This window comes from Symphalangus syndactylus, chromosome 12 (genome assembly GCF_028878055.3).
Source record: "Symphalangus syndactylus isolate Jambi chromosome 12, NHGRI_mSymSyn1-v2.1_pri, whole genome shotgun sequence".
Taxonomy (NCBI): Eukaryota; Metazoa; Chordata; class Mammalia; order Primates; family Hylobatidae; genus Symphalangus; species Symphalangus syndactylus.
Genome location: NC_072441.2, coordinates 53,800,651 through 53,822,811, shown reverse-complemented (window position 1 = coordinate 53,822,811; position 22,161 = coordinate 53,800,651).

The following is a 22,161-nucleotide window of genomic DNA, read 5'->3' as shown; positions in this document are numbered from 1 at the left end:
AAGAGGAACAAAAATATCACCTAACTGAGATTAGAAACGGGTCCACATAGTTGTGGTCCATCACCACCAGCCTGGGGAACAAATGTCAACTACCTGAAAGAGAATACCCAAAGCCAGGTCTTGTGTTGGCTGCCTCCCTAGGATCCAAGTTCCTGTTCTGCCTCCAATAGCACCCTAAATTTTCCTTTGAAACATTTGCTCCTCGACCACATGGTTGTGGTCATATTAACCTCACCCATCCACCTCCGCTCTAGTGGTGGGCCCTGGATGGCTTGGCCAATCAGCATTGTCCACCCCTGACACTGGTCACAATGACTGAGGTGGGAATGAAGAAGGGACACAATCTGAGCCAGAGAGAGAGAGAGTGAATCCCAAACTCTGTGTCAGAGATCAAGTTCAAAAGCACTGTTCTTTTCTGATGCATGGTGTGGGGAGCAAATGTAGCATCTAGAATTGTAGCTGCCATCTTGCCACCAAGTGGAATCCCAGGATAAATCCAGCCATGAAAGGTCGAGCGGAGAGAGGGATAGAAATAGGATTTGGTTACATCACTGGGTCAACCGGTACATGATGGAAGAACTACACCTGCAATTTTTTATTTTGTGAACCACAAGATTCTCCATTTCCTTTGAGCCCATTTGAGTTTTATTGTCTATAACTAGCTATCTGAGAGTCCTAAGGGACACACTTTATTGTTTTAAACATGTGATCTGAGGATTATTTGCATAATTACATCTGAGGGAGAGTACCAGTATTCCTCATTTGTTAACAAACAATCCAGATGAATCTTTTGCATGTAGCCTTTAAAAATAAGAAAAATTTGCTAACATATAAGTATTCTAAGGGGCTTCAGAGGCTGGAAATTCAAATTTTAATTAATTCATTAATTGAACAAATATATACTGAGCACCTACTTTGTACCATGCCCTGTTCTTGATGTTGTAAATATAGTGGTGAATAAAACATATACAAAAAAAATCTTGCCTTAAGGAGTTTATATTTCAGGTCAGGGAGAAAGAAAAAGGGAGGGAAGAATGGTAAACAAAGAATATACCAGATAGTGATAAGGACTATGAGAAGAATAAAACTGGGTTCAAGGATACAGGGCAAGGGGGTGCCATTTTACACAGGGTAGTCAGGGGAATCTTTCTGATAAAGTATTATTTTGGCAAAGACCTGCAGGAAACAAAGGAATGGGCTGTGAAGATATTTGGGGAAACATTTTTCCAGGTATAGGAAACATCAGGTGCTAGTGATGTGAGCATTCTTAGGGGAGTCAAGAAAGATCAGGGTGGATAGAGGCTTTGGCAAGTCTTTGGATTTTAATGGTGTCTAGGCCTATAGAACAAAATCCACACTCCTTATCAGAAATTTGAGGCCCTTGGCCATCTGTCCCCCACCACCTTGCAAGCCTGTCTTTGACCATGTTCAATGTGATACCAGTCCTCTTCCACACAGTGTAGCTCTTCCCTGGGCATATTATGCCCTTTACAGGTTAACACCTCCCATGCCATAGCTTTGGGAATGTCTAGAATGCCTAGAATGTGCTTTCCACCATCTCTACCTGCTAAAATTCTCTTAGTCAAGAACCAGCTCACATGCTGCTTTTGTCACATGTAATCACTTCCTCTTCTGTGTTCCTACAGAGTTTTATCTGTACCTCTCTTGGGGAGTGCTCATCACACTAATGTCTGCAGTACAGCATCTCAGCCCACAAATGCCATCCCCACTAGATTATGCAATGTCTATTCTTCTTTAAACTTCCCCAAATATACAGTGCCTTGGATGTATTAAATCCTTGTCAAATTTGTTACATAAAAATGTGAGGCATACCTGGGGTACAATGAGTAATCCAGTGTGGCTGGAGCAAAGTATGAAAGAAAAGAAGTTTGGGATTTTCAAACCAGAAAAACATGCCAGGAGCAGTGGCTCACACCTGTAATCCCAGCACTTTGGGAAGCCGAGGTGGGTGGATCACTTGAGTTTAAGAGTTTGAGACCAGCCTAGGAGTTTGAGTTCAGGCAACATGATAAAACACTATCTCTATCAAAAATACAAAAATTAGCCAGGCATAGTGGCCTGGCTATAGTCCCAGCTACTTGAGGAGCTGAGGTGGGAGGATCACTTGAGCCTGAGAGGCTGAGGTTCCAGTGAGCCGAGATCACCTCACTCCACTCCAGCCTGGGTGACAGAGTGAGACCTTGTCTCAAAAAAACAACCACACACACACACACACACACACACACACAAATAATGGAGAGTTTCTACCATTGTACTGAGGCATTTGGAGTGTTACAACACAAACCTGTGCCTCCAGATTCCCTGATCTTCCATTTGTGGTAAATAAAACTAATAATGTTTTTACTTTTTTTTTTTTTTTTTGAGACAAGGTCAAGAACTTGATATCTGCCGACCTGCATTTAAATTCCAATTAAGCTACTTTCTTAATCAGCTGTGTGACTCAATCCAACCTGTATTATTTTAATGTAAACTACACTTTTCCCCTCCATATATTGGGTATAAATAAAAGAGCTGGCTGGGCGCGGTGGCTCATGCCTGTAATCCCAGCACTTTGGGAAGCAGTGGCAGGCAGATCATCTGAGGTCAGGAGTTCAAGACCAGCCTGGCCAACATGGCCAAACCCCATCTCTACTAAAAATACAAAAATTAGCCCAGCATGGTGGCACATGCCTGTAATCCCAGCTACTTGGGACGTTGAGGCAGCAGAATCACTTGAACCTGGGTGGCGGAGTTTGCAGTGAGCTGAGATTGCGCCACTGCACTCCAGGCTGGGCAACAGAGTGAGATTCTATCTCAAAATAAATACATAAATAAGATATTACACAGATGAATGGAGAGATTACAATTTAAGGCAGCCAGTACTGAGCTTAGCACATTGCAATCAGTTAAGAGGTAGCTGCTATTATCACAACATTATCATTCAGATTGGACTATAAGTACCTCTAGTGTCAAACAGGGTTTGCAGGCAGTAGCAGGAAACATTTCTGGAAGCAGGGTGAATAACGGTGGATCCTCTGAAAGCCTTTCTGAAGATTCTAAAACATAAAGCTATGCTACTGATCTAAACTAATGACCAGCCATGAATTTTTGAGATCGTTAACCTCTCTGTGACTGCTAAAGGACAAGAGAGACAAAACAAACAAATAGAAACCCCATCAGACAACCATTTACCACTCCAGGAATTCAGATAAGTTATTAATGAAAGTGTCTGTGAGACTTATTAAACTGTATGAGAGAAAGATGATATATCAGTTTTGATAACAAGCAGGAAAAAGGATGCTTACCCCCCAAAATATTTTTACCTGTCATTCTCCCTTATTATCAATTAGATGATAATAGATAGAAGAAAGAAAGAAGGAAGGGAGGAAGGGAGGGAGGGAGGGAGGGAGGAAGGAAGGAAGGAAGGAAGGGAGGAAGGAAGGAAGGAAGGATGGAAGGAGAAGAAACTAAGAAGGAAGGAATGAAGGAAGGAAGGAAGGAAGGAAGGAAGGAAGGAAGGAAGGATGGAAGGAAGGAAGGGAGGCAGGGAGGAAGGGAGAAAAAGGAAGTCAACATCCCTAACATTTAACCCACTAGAAACTGTTATTGGCCCTGTATACAAAGGCATTTTCCACTCTCAGTCAGCCAAACAGGTATGAATTCCAGGTAAGCTACTCTTACTTATTTATTTTTTTGAAACAGGGTCTCCCTCTGTTGCCCAGGCTGGAGTGCAGTGGTGCAATCTTGGGTCACTGCAGCCTCAATCTCCCGGGCTCAAGCAAGTCTCCCACCTCAGCCTGCTGAGTAGCTAGGACTACAGGCACACACTACCATGTCTGGCTAATTTTTTTTTTTTTTTTTTTTTTTTTTGTGAAGACAGGGTTTTGCTATGTTGCCCAAGCTGGTCTTGAACTCCTGGGTTCAACCAATCCTCCTGCCTCAGCCTCCCGAAGTGCTAGGATTACAGGTGTGAGCCACTACATCAGGCTATAAATTACTCTTTCTAAAAACGAAACAGCCAAATCTACGGTCACTCACATATGTATTCGTCAGAGCAAGTCATTTCAGAAACTTACTGGACCAGAACAACACCCACTTCCCACTAACCTGTGATTTGTGGGGCCCATACTTCTTCTTCTTCATAAGGATATCCACCTGGGCTATAAGGACCCCACATATTCTGAGTTACCTTTTCATTCTTCTAGATAACACAAGCCTGTTGTACTCAGGTAAGAAGGACAAAAGAATTCCACCCTATCACATGGGCAGACATGGTGTTCAGTTACCCTCTATCAGTTAGATTTATAGGGTTCAGGAACTAGATCAAATTACAGTCGAGGAGTGTTCAGACATTGTAATGCAAGTAAAGGTATGGATGATAGCAGGCTACTGCTTTGCCTTCAGAAAACACCAAATTTGGTGAAAAGTTCAATCTGATCCTATTTTTTTTTTTTATCAGAAACTGCCTGGGAGTTCTTAGAAAAGGAGAAGTGTAAAGTAATGAAAAGTAAAGCCAAAATAATAAAGTATAAAATAATGAAAGCTGAATGCATCAGAGCCTGTTAGCTTGCTTCTGCTGTTTGTAGTACTGTGGTTTATTCTGCATCAACACAACAATAGCTGAATTAGATATGACTAACAGTGTTGATTGATTCTGTTTAATTGGGTCAGATTAATTTGTCAGCTGCACAATCATGTGGGAAAACCATTACTCATATAAACTAGATGTTGATGTTTTAAAATGTGAAATTTTTTTTTCCCAAGTTTGTGTTGACTTCCATATTGTTATGTCAACCTGTCTTTCCCCTCAGGCTTCCAACAGACGCCTATAACCAACAGAGGATCACTAAAGCAATTTGTAATGAGCTAAGGAACAGCTGAAGGGAGAGCCTGGCATCTGAGTTAGAGAAGTTAGACAAACAGCGGTGGTAAAGAGTGAGGAGTCAGACATCCTGGGCTCAACTCCCTGCTCTGGCATTTACCATCAATGAGGTCTTGGGCAAGTTTTTTAATCCCACCACACCTGTTTGTCCATCTCCAAAACAGAGCGAACAATAATACCCACCTTATTTGGTTTTGATGATTAAATTAGGTGATCAATTTAAAGTGTTTACCATAATACCTGGCCTATAGTAAGTGATCAGTTAATGCCAGCTATTAAAAATAAAATAATAATAATAGATACCAAGCTAAAGGCAGCTTTCCTGATAGCTGCTTTCTCAGAAACATTCAGGTTAACACATACACCAATATACATGTATACATGCACTAGCCAGAGATTCTCAATCCCAATACTACTGAGATTTTGGACTCTATACGTCCAAAAAAGATGGATGGAATTAGTGATGATAATAAAAGCTTATAGTGTCATGTGAGAAATTTCTTCTAGGGCATAGTGTTAGGAAAAGCTATATACTCTCCTGTGCATTGTAGGATGTTTAGCAGCATCCCTGGCTTCTAACCACTATGTAGCACTTTCACAGTTGTGAATCCAAAAATGTCTCCAGATATTGCTGAATATCTCCCGGAGCAGCAAAATCCTCAGTTTGAGAACGACTGTGGAGACCAATTAATAGCTCCTATTAAGGACACATCAACTTTGTCATATCACTCTTGCCTAAAGGTCCAGTCAACTATGTTCACTAAACGGTAAATAAATCACACCCCAAAAAAGCTACCTTAAAATTACTTCTTCCTTTGATATTAAGTCAACTCTTGTGAAGAGAGTGTTTGTTGTGTTTACTTCTGCATTCTCACTGCTGGGCACACAATGGACAATGAATGAATGGGGAATGATTGAATGATTGAATATACCTTTAAGTTTTTTTTGTTTTGTTAAACAACTCTGGGCTGGCACAGTGGCTTAGGCCTGTAATCCCAGCACTTTGGGAGGCCGAGGTAGAAGAATCGCTTGAACTCAGGAGTTAGAGACCAGCCTGGGCAACATCGGGAGCCCGTCTCTATAAAATTAATAAATAAATAAGCCAGGTGTGATGGCATAAGCTGGCTGCTGAGGCGGGAGGATTGCTTAAGCCTAGGAGGTCAAGGTTGCAGTGAGCTGAATTCAATCATACCACTGCACCCTAGCCTGGACAACAGAATGAGACCCCATCTCAAAATAAGTAAATAACTGTGAGTAGCATTTCGGTTTCCTCCCTCTTAGATTCCAGGCAATACACAAAGGAGATAAAGACTGCTCACACTCCCATACACTCACAGACTGTGAGGAACCATGGCCAACTAGGCCAAGCTGAGTCAAGCTCTCGGGAGCAAGGGGAAGGCAGGAGCACCCGTTCCACAAAGCTTCAGGGTGTGGAGCCAAAGGCTGACCATGGATTATCTCCAGGATACAGTGCCAAGGACCTAGCTGGAGAAGTAGGTCCAAATAGGTCAGTAAGAAAGAATGCCTGCAGTTAATCCTGATATGAGAGGGGCAGATCCAGGGGAGTCATAGAGACGGCAAAGAACACAGGATTAGAACAGAAAGTGGCCCAGAAAAATCCCACAGACAGGCATTTGACTGGATTTTAGCATGTTTCAGATCCTCTGTGACATGTTCATTTACCAGGCCCAAGACAGAATAAGACCCAGAGTCTGTCATTTATTGTTTGAATTAACCCTGCTAACTTCATGTTTATTACTGTTTTAACCAATATACTCTCTCTTCATCCAAGTTCATGATAAACATTCTGAACAAAACTTTTCCTTCGAAACTACTATTATTTCCCCAGTGGCCCATTAAATGAAGATATTTAGTTATGTAGAGAGTAGAGCAACTTAAATCCACTATGAAATAATACATGAATCACAAAGTTCAGCAAACAGAATTACCAAGTGAACATCACTTGAACTATTTTCATATGAACCAAAAAATGATGCAATTTTACTAGGTGATTGCATGATATTTCCAAAGCACACAAATAAGGATTCTTAAATCCCTAGTTATTTGCTACTGAGATATAAATTGCTAAACAAATACACAACTCTCTTTAGTCTTGTCATTTACACTCACTGTTTCCTACATACTCAGTGCACAAGTTAACCATTAACTCAATTTTGATTCAACTGCAACTTATTTTCTTTTTGGTTTTGTGCCCTTTATTGTGCAAAGATAGGTGGAATTAGTGATGATAATAAAAGCTTATAGCGCCACATGAGAAATTTCTTCTAGGGCATAGTGTTAGGAAAAGCTACATACTCCACTAAGGAAATAGAGGGCTTGGGGAGGGGAGGGTTTGGGAGGTATTGGAAGGGAAGTCAAGGGGAGAATAACTAGTAACATATCATGTCTCTCTTTTCACTTTCACTAGGAATCCTAGGTCAAACTTGAAACTCAATTCTAGTGGTTCATTTGCATACTACTTTTATGCCTGGTCATGATTTCTACTCTAGTTTTTATTTCTCTGGGCCTGATTTTTAATTCCTTATTTGTAGTTTACCATTTTATGGTCTGTGTTTATTTTAAGTCACCATAAATACGTTACAAAATGAGGAACGGTATGAATGAAAATTAAATAAAACAGTAACTCAATTGTATATTATATAAATGACATTGTAAAACAAGAGGCAGGATCAGCATTAGTAATTAGTCAAATAGCATAATGTAAAAGACATAAGCATTAGAAAGCTCACAATTAGAGTCTTTTTTTTTTTTTTTTTTTTTTTAGTGTTGAGGGCTTTCTGATTTTTAGGATTCCTGATAAAAACACAGAATCCCTATTCAGGAAGCTAAGGTGGGAGGATCACTTGAGGGGCCAGGAGTTCAAGGCCAGGAGTTGCAGCCTGGGCAACATAGCTAGACTCCTGTCTCTTTTTTTATTTTTTATTTTATTTTATTTTTTGAGACGGAGTCTCACTCTGTCACCCAGGCTGGAGTGCAGTGGCATGATCTCCGCTCACTGCAAGCTCTGCCTCCTGGGTTCACGCCATTCTGCTGCCTCAGCCTCCCGAGTAGCTGGGACTACAGGCACCTGCCACCACGCCTGGCTAATTTTTTTGTATTTTCAGTAGAGACAGGGTTTCACCGTGTTAGCCAGGGTGGTCTCAATCTCCTGACGTCGTGATCCACCCGCCTTGGCCTCCCAAAGTGCTGGGATTACAGGAGTGAGCCACCGCACCCCGCCAACTCCTGTCTCTTAAACATATACTCACACACTCTCTCTCTCTCTCACACACACACACATACACACACACACACATACACGCACAGAATCCCTTTGGAGGGTTAATAATTTAAGGCTTTATCACTTTGCAGCTAGCTGAGGACTAGCTCACATGTGTAGGATTATGTACAGGAGAGGATGCTGGTAAGAAAATATACAGATAGGGCATGAAGGAGTGTCAAAGATCAACCACACTTTACAATTTTAAAACGGGGCTGCTGCAGCCACTAGGATCAGCCAGGGAGTAGTCTATGGTTTCTTTGTGCTGTTATATCAAACATGTCAATCAGTCATTGCCCACTTACAGCCCTACTGAAGGGGAAGCCTAGCAGCCACGTTTTACCTCAGCAGGAGTCAGTCCTTGACCAGAGGACAGTCAACTCTCGCTTCCATCCTAGCCTAGGATAAACACAAAAGATTTGTGTGTTAGTTCATTCTTGCATTGAAACTAGGTCATTTATAAAGAAAACAAATTTAGTTGGCTCATAGTTATGCAGGTTGTGCAAGAAGCATGGCAACCGCATCTGTCTCTGGTGAGGGCCTCAGGAAGCTTCCAGTCATGGCAGAAGGCAAAGGGAGAGCAGGCAAGTCAAATGGGGAGAATGGGAGCAAGAGTGGGGGGAGACGCCAGATCTCACGTGAACTGAGCGAGAACTCTCTCATTATTGTGGGGATAGCACCAAGTCATTCATAAGGGATCCACCCCCATGACTCAAACACCTCCCACCAGGCCCCTCCTCCAATGTTGTGGATTACATTTCAACATGAAATTTAAAGGGGACAAACATCCGAACTATGTCATTCCACCCATAGCCTCTCAAATCCCTTGTTCTTCTCACATTGCAAAATACAATCAACCCTTCCTCATAGTCTCTCAGTCTCAACACATTCCAGCATCAACTAAATCAAAAGTCCAAAGTTCAAAGTCTCATCTGATACTCAAGTCAAATTCCTTCCACCTATAAGCCTGTAGAATCCAAAGCAATTTCTTTACTTCAAAGACACAAGGGGAGTACAAGCATTGGGTAGACATTCTCAATCCAAAGGGGAGAAACCAGCTATAAGAAAGGGGCTACAGGCCCCATACATCTGAAACCCAGCAGGACAGACATTAAACCTTAAAGCTCCAACATAATCTCCTTTGACTCCATGTCCCACATCCAGGGTACACTGGTGCCAAGGGACAGGCTCCCAACGCTTTGGGAAGCTCCACCCCTGTGGCTTTGCCGGGTACAGTCCCCATGGCTGATCTCACAGGTTGAAGTTGAGTGCCTGTGGTTTTTCCAGGTTCAGGATGCAAGTCAGTGGCTATACTATTCTGGGGTCTAGAAGGCAGTAGCCCTCTTCCCACAGCTCCACTAGTCAGTGCTCCAGTGAACACTCTATGTGGGGACTCTAATTAATTTCCTCTTAGCACTGCCCTAGTAGAGTATCTGTGGGATCACCCCTATGGTAGCCTTCCACCTGGGCACCTGGCACCTGGGCACCTGGGTTTTTCTATACACCCTTTGAGATCGAGCTGGAAGCTGCCAAATGTCCTTCACTCTTGCATTCTGTGCACCTGCAGGCTTAAAACCATGTGGAAGCTACCAAAGCTTACAGCTTATGCCCCCTGGAGCAGTGGCCTGAGCTGTACCTGGGGCCCTTTGAGCTGCAGCTGGAGCTGAAGCAGCTGGGATATAGGAGCAGTATTCTGACACCGAACAGGGCAGCAAGGCCCTGGGCTTGGCCCCTGAGACCAGTCCTTCCTCCTTAGGCCTCTGGGCCTGTGATGGGAGGAGCTGCCTAGAAGATCTCTGAAATGCCTTTAAGGCCTTTTCCCATTGTCTTGGATATCAGCACTTGGCACCCTTTTAGACACACAAATCTCTCTAGCAAGTGGTCATTCCATAGCCTGCTTGGATTCTTTCTCTAGCACAGGGCCAGGTTGCAAATTTTCTAAACTTTTACACTCTGCTTTCCCTTTAAACATAAATTCCAGCTTTAAGTAATTCATTTGCTTCCACATCTGATTACAGGCAGTTAGAATCAGCCAGGCCACATCTTGAACACTCTGCTGCTTAAAAATTTCTTCTTCCAGATACCCCGTCATCACTCCTAAGTTCAAACTTCCTTAGGACATGAACACAGTACAGCCAAGTTCTTTGCTAGAGTGTAACACAGGTGACCTTTACTCCAATTCCCAATAACTTCTTCATTTCCATCTGAGACCTTATCAGCTTGCTTCACTGTCCATATTTCTATCATCATTTTGGTCACAACCATTTAACCAGTCTCTAAGAAGTTCCAAACTTTCCCTGATCTTCCTATCTTCCGAGACATCCAAACTCTTCCAACCTCTACCCATTATCCAGTTTCAAAGCTGCTTCTACATTTTCATTTATTTTTATAGCAATGGCCCACTTCTTGGTACCAATTTTCTGTGTTAGTCTATTATTGCATTGCTATAAAGGAATACCTGAGACCGGGCAACCTATAAAGAAAAGAAATTTAATTAACTCATGGTTCTGCAGGTTGTACATGAAACATAGTGCTGGCATCTGCTTCTGGTGAGGCCTCAAGAAGCTTCCAATCATGGCTGAAGGCAAAGGAGGAGCAGGCAAATCACATGGCAAGAGTAGGAGCAAGAGAGGGAGGAGGTGCCACACTCTCTTAACCAGATTTCACTTGAACTCAGTGTGAGAACTCACTCATTACCATGAGGACAGCACCAAGCCGTGCATGAGGAATCTACCCCCATCACCCAAACATCTCCAGGCCTCACCTCCAAAACTGGGAATTACATTTTTTTTTTTTTTTTTTTGAGACAGAGTATCGCTCTGTCACCCAGGCTGGAGTGCAGTGGCATGATCTCAGCTCACCACAACCTCTGCCTCCTGGGTTCAAGCCATTCTCCTGCCTCAGCCTCCTGAGTAGCTAGGATTATAGGCACGTGGCACCATGACCAGCTAATTTTTGTATTTTTAGTACAGGGTTTCACCATGTTGGCCAGGCTAGTTTTGAACTCCTGACTTCGTGATCCACCCACCTCAGTCTCCCAAAGTGCTGGGATTACAGGCGTGAGCCACCATACCCAGCTGGGAATTACATTTCAACATGATATTCAGAGAGGGCAAACACCCAAGTGATATCAATATGCTATTTAGCCTAATTCAGCATCAGATCCCAAAAACATGAGTGTACTCATTGCTGTAATAATATTGCTACTACAAAACTTTTCTATTATATCAGAACAGGCATATCTGAGTTACATACAAATCTCATTTTTTTATTTTCTTTTTTTTTCATTTCTTGGATAGATAATGCATGAACATAGTTCAGAATTCAAAAGGGACAGTGAAAAGTATGCTTCCCTCTCTCACCTATCTAGACCCTGTTTCAATTACCCACTGAAGGCAACACTGTTTCTAGTGTTAGCTTTCCAGAATTTTTCTATGAATTATAAAGATGTATAGTCTTATAAGCCTGAAAATTGAATAATCTTTTTTTTCCTTTTTCTTTAACCTACTGCATCCAGTTAATTCAAAAGTCCTAAATTCTATTTCAAAAGATTTGTGCATTTTATCAATACTGTGTCAGCATCTTTACATGTCTCCCTGACTCTGTTAAAGAGGAGAGACACTTTCCATGTAGCTACCAGAGCAATCTTTTTCATGTTGTGAAATACATTATAAAATATTAATATTATATAAAGATATATATATGAGATATAGATATATATATATATATATACACATACACACATACAGCACACATGCTCTCTTAATCTGTTCTGGCTGCTATAACAAAATATCTTCAACTGGTATATTTATAAACAACATGAATTTGTAATTCATAAACAACATAAATTTACTGCTCACAGTTCTGGAGGCTGGGAAGTTCAAGACCACGGTGCCAGCAAATTCAGTACCTGATGAAGGTTCCTTTCCACCATAGAAGATGGTGTCTCCTCTGTGTCCTCAAATGATGGAAGGAGCAAAACAAACTCTCTTTTTTCAAGCCTCTTTTATATGGGCACTAGTCCCATTCATAAGAGCAGATCCCCTCATGACCTAATCACTTTCTAAATGTCTCAACTCTTAATACTATCACATTGGGTACTAGGTTCCAACACAGGAATTTGGGGGAATACCACCATTCAGACCATAGGACATACAAAATGGCATATATGATTTACATACATATTTTATATAAGACAACATTTCATATACCTATCACCCAGCTTACATCATAAAACATTACTAGCACTTGGGAAATCTACTTTATGCCCATTTTTGGCTCATGTGTTTTGATGCTCTGTTTTTAGGCACATACACATTAAGGATTATTTCTTCTTAAAGAATTGACACCTTTATAATTATGTAATGCCACCCTTTATCCCTGATAACTTTCCTTGCTTTGAATTTGCCTCTATCTGAAATTGATATAGTGATTCCTGCTTTCTTCTGATTAGTGTTAGCGTGGTATATCTTTCTTATCATTTACTTTTAATACACGTCTTTATATTTAAAGTGGGTTTCTTGTGGACAACATACAATTGCAAATTGTTTTTTATCCTTTCTGACTATCTTTGTCTTTTAATTGGTGCATTTATACCATTGACATTGAAAAAGATTCTTGAGATTGTTAGATTAATAACTACCTCTTTTGTTACTGTTTTCTATTTTTTGCCCTTGTTCCTTATTCCTATTTTGTCTTTTACTCTTTTCTGCCTTTTGTGGTTTTAATTGCACATATTATATGAACTTTATTTTACCATATTTCTTCTTTGTGCCCTTTTTTGACAGCTTGCCTTTCCCTCCTTCTACCCTAGAGTGATTGCTTTTCTAGATACTGAATTCTCCATTGTCTTAGAATCAATTTATTGCACCCCAATAAAATAAATGTATAGTTTTGCGTGCTTTTGAAATTTTCATGAAGGGAATTAAACTGATTATGTGTTTTTGTGACTTACCTTCTCAGTTCAAAGTTGCTTTGATAGTTGCCCATGTAGCAGTAAGGCATTGATTATTCCTTTTCACTGCTGTATAATATTCCATTATGTGACAACACCTACCTTTCTTTAGCCATTCTTCTATCAATACACATTTCCATTGCTTGCAATTTTTAGACTATTTCTAATAATATTCCTATAAATATTATTGTAAATATATCCTGATGCATACATATGAGAGTTCACAGTTTATGTATCAAGGAAAGGAATTTTAAATTATGGACATGTACATCTTCAAATTTCCTGAGTGATATCAACCTTTGTTCCAAAGTGATAGACTAACTTACACTTCCACCAACAGCACATAAGTGTTCCTATTGTTCCACATTCTTGCAAACACTACAGATTTTAAACTTGGCCAGGCACAATGGCTCAGGCCTATAATCCCAGCACTTTGGGAGGCCAAGGTGGGAGGATCACTTGAGCCCAGGAGTTTAAGACCAGACTGAGTACCTTGTCTTTTACAAAAAAATTAGTCAGGTGTGGTGGTGTGCATCTGTAATCCCAGCTACTTGGGAGGCTGAGGCAGTGATAGTAGCAGGAGGCAGACAGATTCCTAGGCAGACAGGGTTGGTCCCCAGTGAAACCCAACCTTCAAGCCAAAGACAGCCGGAGCCTGAAAACTGGGCTGCTAGTTCTGTGTAGAGTCCATAACCCGGAGTGAAAACTTCCTCGATGCCTTTTAGCCAATCAAATGGTGTTTTTCCCAGGCTCACTCATGGACAAATCAGCATGCACTCCCCAACTCTGAGCCCATAAAAACCCCAGACTCAGCCACACATTGGGACTACCCTGCCTTCAGATAGGGGCTACCCACTTTGGGTCCCCTCTCCTGTCGAGAGTTGGTCTGTTGCTCAATAAAACTCTTCTCCACCTTGCTTACTCTCTGTTTGTCCATGTAACCTCATTCTTCTTGGATGCAGGACAAGAACCTGGAACCCACCAAAAGCCAGGTGCAAAAGGAGCTCTAACACTGTAGCCCTCCTGTGCTCTGCTGGCACTGGGCAGCCACCCCACATGATAAGAAGCGGTGGCAGAGCCAGGCCAACCCAGGAGCCTCAGGACAGAGCAGGGTGTTAGGGCCGAATGAGTTGTAACACGAATGAGCTGAAGCATGTTCCTGAACGGCAGGCAGTGACATGCTCCCATTCACTGGACTACAAGGGAACAGCTGCAATCCTTCTCAGGGCCCAGACCTTGGGACTCCCTGAGCCAGAGCTATGACACACTGTAACACCCCCTTGCAGTCACAAGTGAAACTCAAGCAGAGGAGCTGCCAGCTATAGAGTTTTCCAAGTGGCAAAGTGGCACTGAAAGAATCCTATGTCAGCAGGAGGACTACTTGAGCCCAGGAGTTCAGAACCATAATGGTCAATATAGAGAGACTCCATCTCTACAAAAAAATTAAAAATTAGCAGGGCAGGATGATGTACACCTGTAATCTCAAGCTACCTGGGAAGTTGAGGTGAGAGGATCACTTGAGCCCAGTAGTTTGAGGCTGCAGTGAGCCATGATCACATCACTGCACTCCAGCCTGGGCCATAGAGTGAAACCTTGTCTCCTAGAAGAAAAAACTTTTGCCAGCTTCTAATAAGTGCAATATGGTATCTCATTGGGATTTTCATTTTCATTTCCATGATGATAATGTGATTAAGCATCTTTTCATGTCTATTTTAAGTAGTATTCTGGCTGCCTCCCACAAGTGTTTACTTATGCAGTCTTTATTATCATTCAGTTATAAGTATTTTCTAATTTCTATTGTGATTTTCTCTTTAATCTATGGATTAATTTCTGAATGTATAGCATTTTAAAGGTATATTTTTGTTACTGACTTCTAACTTAAATGAACTGATGTCACTGAACATGTTCTATTTGGTATTCATTCTTTGAAAACTTTTAAGAATTTGTTATACAAATAAGCATATGGTCAATTTTCATATATGTTCATGTTTACTTAAAAAGAATGTGTATTCCCTAATAATTGCATGAAATCAGTTGAATAAACATATTTTGAGTTTCTACCAACTTCTAGGTCTTTTCTAGAGTTGATCACATGGCTTTTAAGAGCTCTTTGAACCTCAGAAACACAAAGATGCAGGTTGCACCTAACCTCATCATTTTGGCTGACATCTACCTTCAAGTAAAACCCTTGGGGAAGAACATTATAATTAACTTCTGAAAAAGAAGAGAAATTAAGATTAAGTAGAATTCAACTTCCAATAAAGGGGAAGTGAGAAGAGGAAGAAAATTAAACTTATCTTAGCTCATAAGATAAGGAGGCAAAAATCAAACTTTACAATGGAAGTCTCAAACTTGATATTATCCATATTGTAGCCAAATTCCTTCAAACTATATCTGAAAATCCTCTTTTTAAACAGAAAATTGTTTGAAACATAATGGTAGAAGAATTAAGCAAAGGAAGAAACAAAACCACCATTCCCTCACATCTCTATGGTATGATATGATATGATATGATTGCCTAAATAGAAGATACAGAAGAATCTACAAATTATTAGAATTAGTAACAGTATGGCAAATGTGCTGATTATAAGATTAATATACAAAATTGTACACGACAGCAACAAAAAGTTAGAAAATTGACATTTTAAAAAGACATATCCAGCCACTACACATCTTTTAGAGTGGCCAAAATCCCAAACACCTACAACATCAAATAATGACAAGATTGTGCAGCAACGGGAACTCCAGACATTACTGGTGGGAATGCAAATGGCACAGCCACTTTGGAAAACAATTTGGCAGTTTCTTACACAACTAAACATACTCTTACCATCTGATTCAGTAATCACATTCTTGATATCTACCCAAAGGAGCTGAAAACCTCTGTTCACACAAAACCCTCTATATGGGTATTTATAGCAGCTCTACTAATAATTGCCAAAGCTTGGAAACAAGCAAAAACAAGCAAAATGTCCTACAGTAGGTAAATGGATAAATAAACTTTGGTACATCCAGAAACTTAAATGTATTTCACTAAGTGAAAGAAGCCAGTCAGAAAAAGCTGTACTGTATTGGAATTATACAGTACAGCTTTTGAAAAAGACATTCTGAAAAAGGCAAAACTATGGAGACAAGAAAATGATCAGTGATGACCAGAGACTGGGGTTGCGTGAAGGAGGGAGAGATGAATAGGCGGAGCACGGAGGAATTTTAGGGCAGTGAAACTATTCTGTATGATACCATTGTGGAGTCCCGATGAGTAAGCAACAAAAGGCAAGAACCCCAGGTGGGGAAGAACAATGAACAATTGTTCTGAGAGATGGCTAATCACAAACAACATGAGGACACAACAATCTTCCTGGGCACAGTGACCTCAACCACTGGCACAATGATTGGTTCTGCATGTAGCCCCCTTCAGCACTATAAAACTTCCCAATAAAACTTCCCTCCAGCACCTGCCTCTTTGCAGACAGCCCGTTCTCTGCTGTGCTGCCCTTTGCATCCTTGCGACATATTTTCATACCCTAACAGATATGCCTTTCTTTACCTATGACTGTCTTGGTAAATACTTTTACCACCTGTGACACTGGTCACTACCTGCAACAACCATCATAGTGGACACATGTCATTATACATTTGTCAAAACCCATGAAATGTACAATATCAAGAATGAATCTTAACATAAACAATGGACTTAGGATGCTAATAATGTATAACTGTGGGTTCATTAATTTTAACAAATGTGTCACTCTGCTGCAGGATGCTGCTATGGGGAGTGTACTAGTCAGAGTTCTCAAGAGGAATAGAATCAATGGGATATACATATGTATACCTACATATATATATATATGTAGCCCATTGATTCTATGTATATCCCATTAATTCTATTCCCCTAGAAAAACCCTTGTATATATATGAGAAGATTTATTATGGGACTCACTCATTCAATTACTTGAGGACAAGAAGTCTCATGGTATGCTGTCTGCAAACTGGAGAATCAGAAAAGCTGAAAAGTTGGAGGTATATTTCAATCTGAGTCTGAAGGCCCAAGAACCAAGAGCTCCAATGTCCAAGGACAAGAGAAGATGGATGTCCCAGCTCAAGAGGAGAGAGAAAGAATCTGCCATTCCTTTGCCATTTTGTTCTATTAGGGCCCTCAACGGGTTGGCTCATGCCCACCCACATTAGTCAATCTGATATTCTTTGCTCAGTCTACTAATTCAAATGTTAATCTCTTCCAGAAACTCCCTCACTGATACACCCAGAAATTATATTTTACCAGCTAACTGGGCATCCCTTAGCCTAGTCAAGTTGACATATAAAATTAGCCATCACACAGAGATGACTATGTATATGTGGGAGTGAGGAATATATACAAAATCTCTGCACCTTCCATGAAATTTTGCTGGGAACCTAAGACTAAAACTAAAACAAAATCTATTTTTTTTTAAGATTTTTTTTTTTGCTTGAAATCCCAGCACTGTGGGAGGTCAAGGTGGGAGGATCACTTGAGCCTAGGAGTCTGAGATCAGCCCCGGCAACATAGCAAGACCCTGTCTCTACAAAACATTTTAAAATTAGCCAGGTGTGGTGGCATGTGCCTGTGGTCCCAGCTACTTGGGAGGCTGAAGTGGGAGGATCACTTGAGCCCAGGAGGTTGAGGCTGCAGTGAGCCGTGGTCACATTGCACTCCAGCCTGGGTGACAGAGTGAGACCGTGTCTCAAAAATAAATAAAAAGACATTTTTCATAGTAACAAAAATATAAAGTAACTAGGAATAGCAAAAGAAGTAGTCCTTTATGGAAAAAATAATAATACTTTATTAGAAGACTTTAAAGAAGACATAAGTAAATAGACAGACACACCATGTTTATGAATAGGAAGATTCCAAATGGAGCTATGGATTTAACATGATCCCATTCAAAATCCCAACAAGTTTTTCACAGAACCTATATCAGTCAAAGCACAGTTACAGAAGCAGAACCAATTATACTACTTCACGTATAGCATAAGAAACTTACTATAGTATACTCACTATCATTTCTCTCTTCCCAGCCTTTGTGCTACTGTTGTCACACATTTCACATCTCTATAAAATCTACACTACATTTTATTTTTGTTTCAACAATCCATTCTGTTTTATTTAGTTATTTTTAATTTGTTTGTTTGTTTGTTTCTGAGACAGAGTCTCGCTCTGTCACCCAGGCTGGAGTGCGGTGGTGTGATCTCGGTTCAGTGCAACCTCCGCCTCCTGAGTTCAAGCAATTCTCATGCCTCAGCCTCCTGAGTAACTGGGATTACAGATGTGTGCCAACACATCCAGCTAATTTTTGTATTTGCCATGTTGGCCAGGCTGGTCTTGAATTCCTGACCACAGGTGATCCACCTGCCTCGGCCTCCCAAAGTGTCAGGAATACAGGCGTAAGCCACCATGCCCAACCTCAATAGTTCATTCTCTTTTAAAGGGCTCTAAGTCATAAGAAAAATAAGTATGTATTTACCCATGGAGTTAGTATTTCTATTGTTCCTTCCCTTGTGTAGTTCCAGTTTTCCTTGTTACCATTTTCCTTCCACATGAGGGACTTCCTTTAACATTTCTTGTGGTGCAGGTCTATTGGCGGTTAATTCTTTCAGCTTTCATAGGTCTAAAAAAGTGTTTTACCTCCATTTTTAGAAAATATTCTTATTTATAATTTTTTTCTTTCAGTACTTTAAAGATGTTTTCTCCAGTCTTCTTGCTTGCATTGTTTCTGAGAGAAATATGCTGTCCTCCTTATCTTTGTTCTTCTGTATGTAGCTTTTTCTGGCTGCTTTTAAGATTTTCTTTTTGTCACTGGTTTTGGGCAATTTATAGTTGCCCAAACTGGTATAGTTTTCTTTCTGCTTCTTGAACATGGGATTTGTTGAAATTTCTTAGAATTGTGGGTTTGTATTTTGTATCAAATTTAGAAATACGTTGTCATTATTTCTTCAAATACTTTTCTATCCCCCTTCCTTTAGGGTCCCCAATCACATATACAAGCTCTCCTCAACTCAAGATGGGATTATGTCCCAATAAACCCATCATAAGCTGAAAATATCATGTCAAAAAATGTATTTAATACACCTAACCTACCAAACATCATGGCTTGGCCTAGCCTGTCTTAGACAGGCTCAGAACACTTACATTAGCCTACAGTTCAGCAAAATCATCTAACGTTTTATTATTTTTCTATAATAAAGTGTTGAATATCTCATGTAATTTGTTAGGTACTCTACTGAAAGTAAAAAACAGAATGGTTGTGTGGGTGGTACTCAAAGTACAGTTTCTAAAGAATAAATATCACTTTCGCACCATCGTTAAGTTGAAAAATCGTAAGTCAAGGACTGTCTATATAGTAAACCAGTTAAAGTTACCCCACAGTTTATGATTTTCTGTTTACTTTTTTAAATTTATTTTTTTTCTGTGTTTTTCATTTTGGATTAATTCTATTGCTATGTCTACAAGTTTACTAATGTTCTCTTCCACAATGTCTAATTTGTCTTTAATACCATCAGTGTATTTTTCATCTCAAGTATTATAGTTTTCATCTCTAAAGTCTACTTGGATCCTTTTTATATCTTCTATGTCTCTAATTACCATGTTCAATCTTTCCATTAGCTTTTTGAACATATGGAATATAGCCATAATAACTATTTTAATGCCATTTGATAATTTTTGCATCTTTGTCAATTCTGGATGAGTTTCTATTATTTTTCTTATAATTATGGGCCTTAGTTTCCCGCATCATTTGATTGCCTGGTAATTTTTGATTGGATGCCAGACGTTGTGTTTTTTACCTTGTTGGGGGATGGATTTTTTTTGTTGTTCTTATAAATATCATTGAAGTTGATTCTGGGCCACAGTTAAGTTACTAGGAAATAGTTTGGCCTTTTTAAATCAGTCTGTTGAATTTGTTAGCTAAGCCAGATCAGCATTTATTATAGAGCTAATTATTCCCCACTTCAGGGGCATGGTTATACTGAGTACACAGTTCCGCATGAATTATGGGGTTTTCTAATTTGGCTGGGGGATAAGAGTGGTCAGTGGACAGGCACATTTCTAGCCCTGTGCAAGCACTGTTATTCCCTCTAATCGTCTTGGGTGCTCCAGCACTAGGGAGGTTTAAAAAAGAAATCCTCTTGAGTGATTCTTTCAGAGCCTCAGGTAGTTTCCTCATGTGCATGCATTCTTCGCTAATCTAATCTGCTAAATATTTGAGGGGAACCCTCTGCAGGTCTCTGGACTTCTCTGTGCAACTCTCCTCTCTTCAGAATTCTAGCCATCAAGGTCTCCTCAAGCTTCCAGTCAACATCCTTAACTCAAGGAGTTTACCAGGCTCTACTTGAGTGTCCCCTCCCTGTGCCATGGGAGGGGAAACTCGTTTATCCTCACAGTGAGAGGGGGGATAGGTGTTTTCTTCCCATATCTCAGGGAACACTGCCCCTCATTGCCTGATGTCTAATATCTTGAAAAGTGTTGTTCCATATATTTTGTTCACTTTTTAAGTTGTCTCAAATAGGAGGGTACCTCTAAATCCTGTTAAGCCATCTTGGCTGGAAGCAGAAGCCTGACAAATTCTTTTCATTATAATTTTATAGAAATATCTACAAATAGAAAACAGTTAAATACCTGATGTATATAATGCATACAACAAAAAAGCATTTATTTTTTAATAAATTAATTATAATAAATCCATAAAATAAAATTCAAATTAATTAATTTGACATCACTGATTCTGTGATTTGGTTCAAACTAAACGATACTGATTGGTCTGGTACATTCGTTTTAGTTGGGCAGATTTTTACTATTTGTGCTGTGTTGACTCACTTCCCCCATTAGTTCCCTATATTTGAATCACTGAAAAACATTCATCTGTACAATACACTATGATGTCATTCAGCCTCCAGTTAGTTCAAATTCATCACTCACATATCAAGTCTGCCCCGTTTTTGTTGATGTTTCTACAATTACATGTGCAACTTGGAATATTGAAATTTTGTGGCAGTACTTGGCTATAAAATAGGCACTCAGATGATTCTAAATATATTTACATTAATTTTCAAAATAATCACTGAGTTAGAAAAAATGAAATTTAAAAAATTCTTTTACAGCCTGGCAACACAGTGAGACTCTATCTCTACAAAAAAGAATTTTTTAAAATTAGCTGGCCTGGTGGTTGTGATGGTTAGTATTGTCAACCTGATTGGATTGAAGGATGCAAAGTATTGTTCCTGGGTGTGTCTGTGAGGGTGTTGCCAAAGGAGAGTAACATTTGGGTCAGTGGGCTGGGAGAGACAGACCCACCCTGAATCTGGGTGGACAACCATCTAATCAGCTGCCAGTGCATCTAGAATAAAGCAGGCAGAAGAAGGTGGAAGGAGCCGACTTGCTGAGTCTTCTGGTCTTCATCTTTCTCCTGTGCTGGACATTTCCTGTCCTCAAACATCAGACTCCAAGTTCCTGGCTTTTGTACTCTTGGGCTTACACTAGTGGTTTGCCAGGGGCTCTCAGGCCTTCAGCCACAGACTGAAGGTGGCCCTGTTGGCTTCCCTACCTGTAAGGTTTTGGGACTCAGACTGATCCACCACTGGCTTCCTTGCTTCTCAACTTGCAGATGGCCTATCATGGGACTTTATCTTATGACCATGTGAGTCAATTCTCCTTAATAAACTCCCTTTCATATATACATATATCCTGTTAGCTCTGTCCTTCTAGAGAACCCTGACTAATACAGTGGTGTACACCTGTAGTATTAGCTACTCAGGAGGCTGAGGTAGGATTGTTTGAGCCCAGGGGGTCAAGGCTGCAATGAGCCATGTTCACGTCACTGCACTCCAGCCTGGGTGACAGCAAGACCCTGTCTCAAAAAAAAAAAAAAAAAAAATTCTCGTAGAGAACATGCAGTTTGAAATATACTATTCCAATGCAAGACAATAAAATGTTTCTCAAGTTGGATGGTCGTCATGTTGATAAGGCTATAGACGTATTTGAACCAAGAGAATAGCTGAGGATCTCTACTTTGT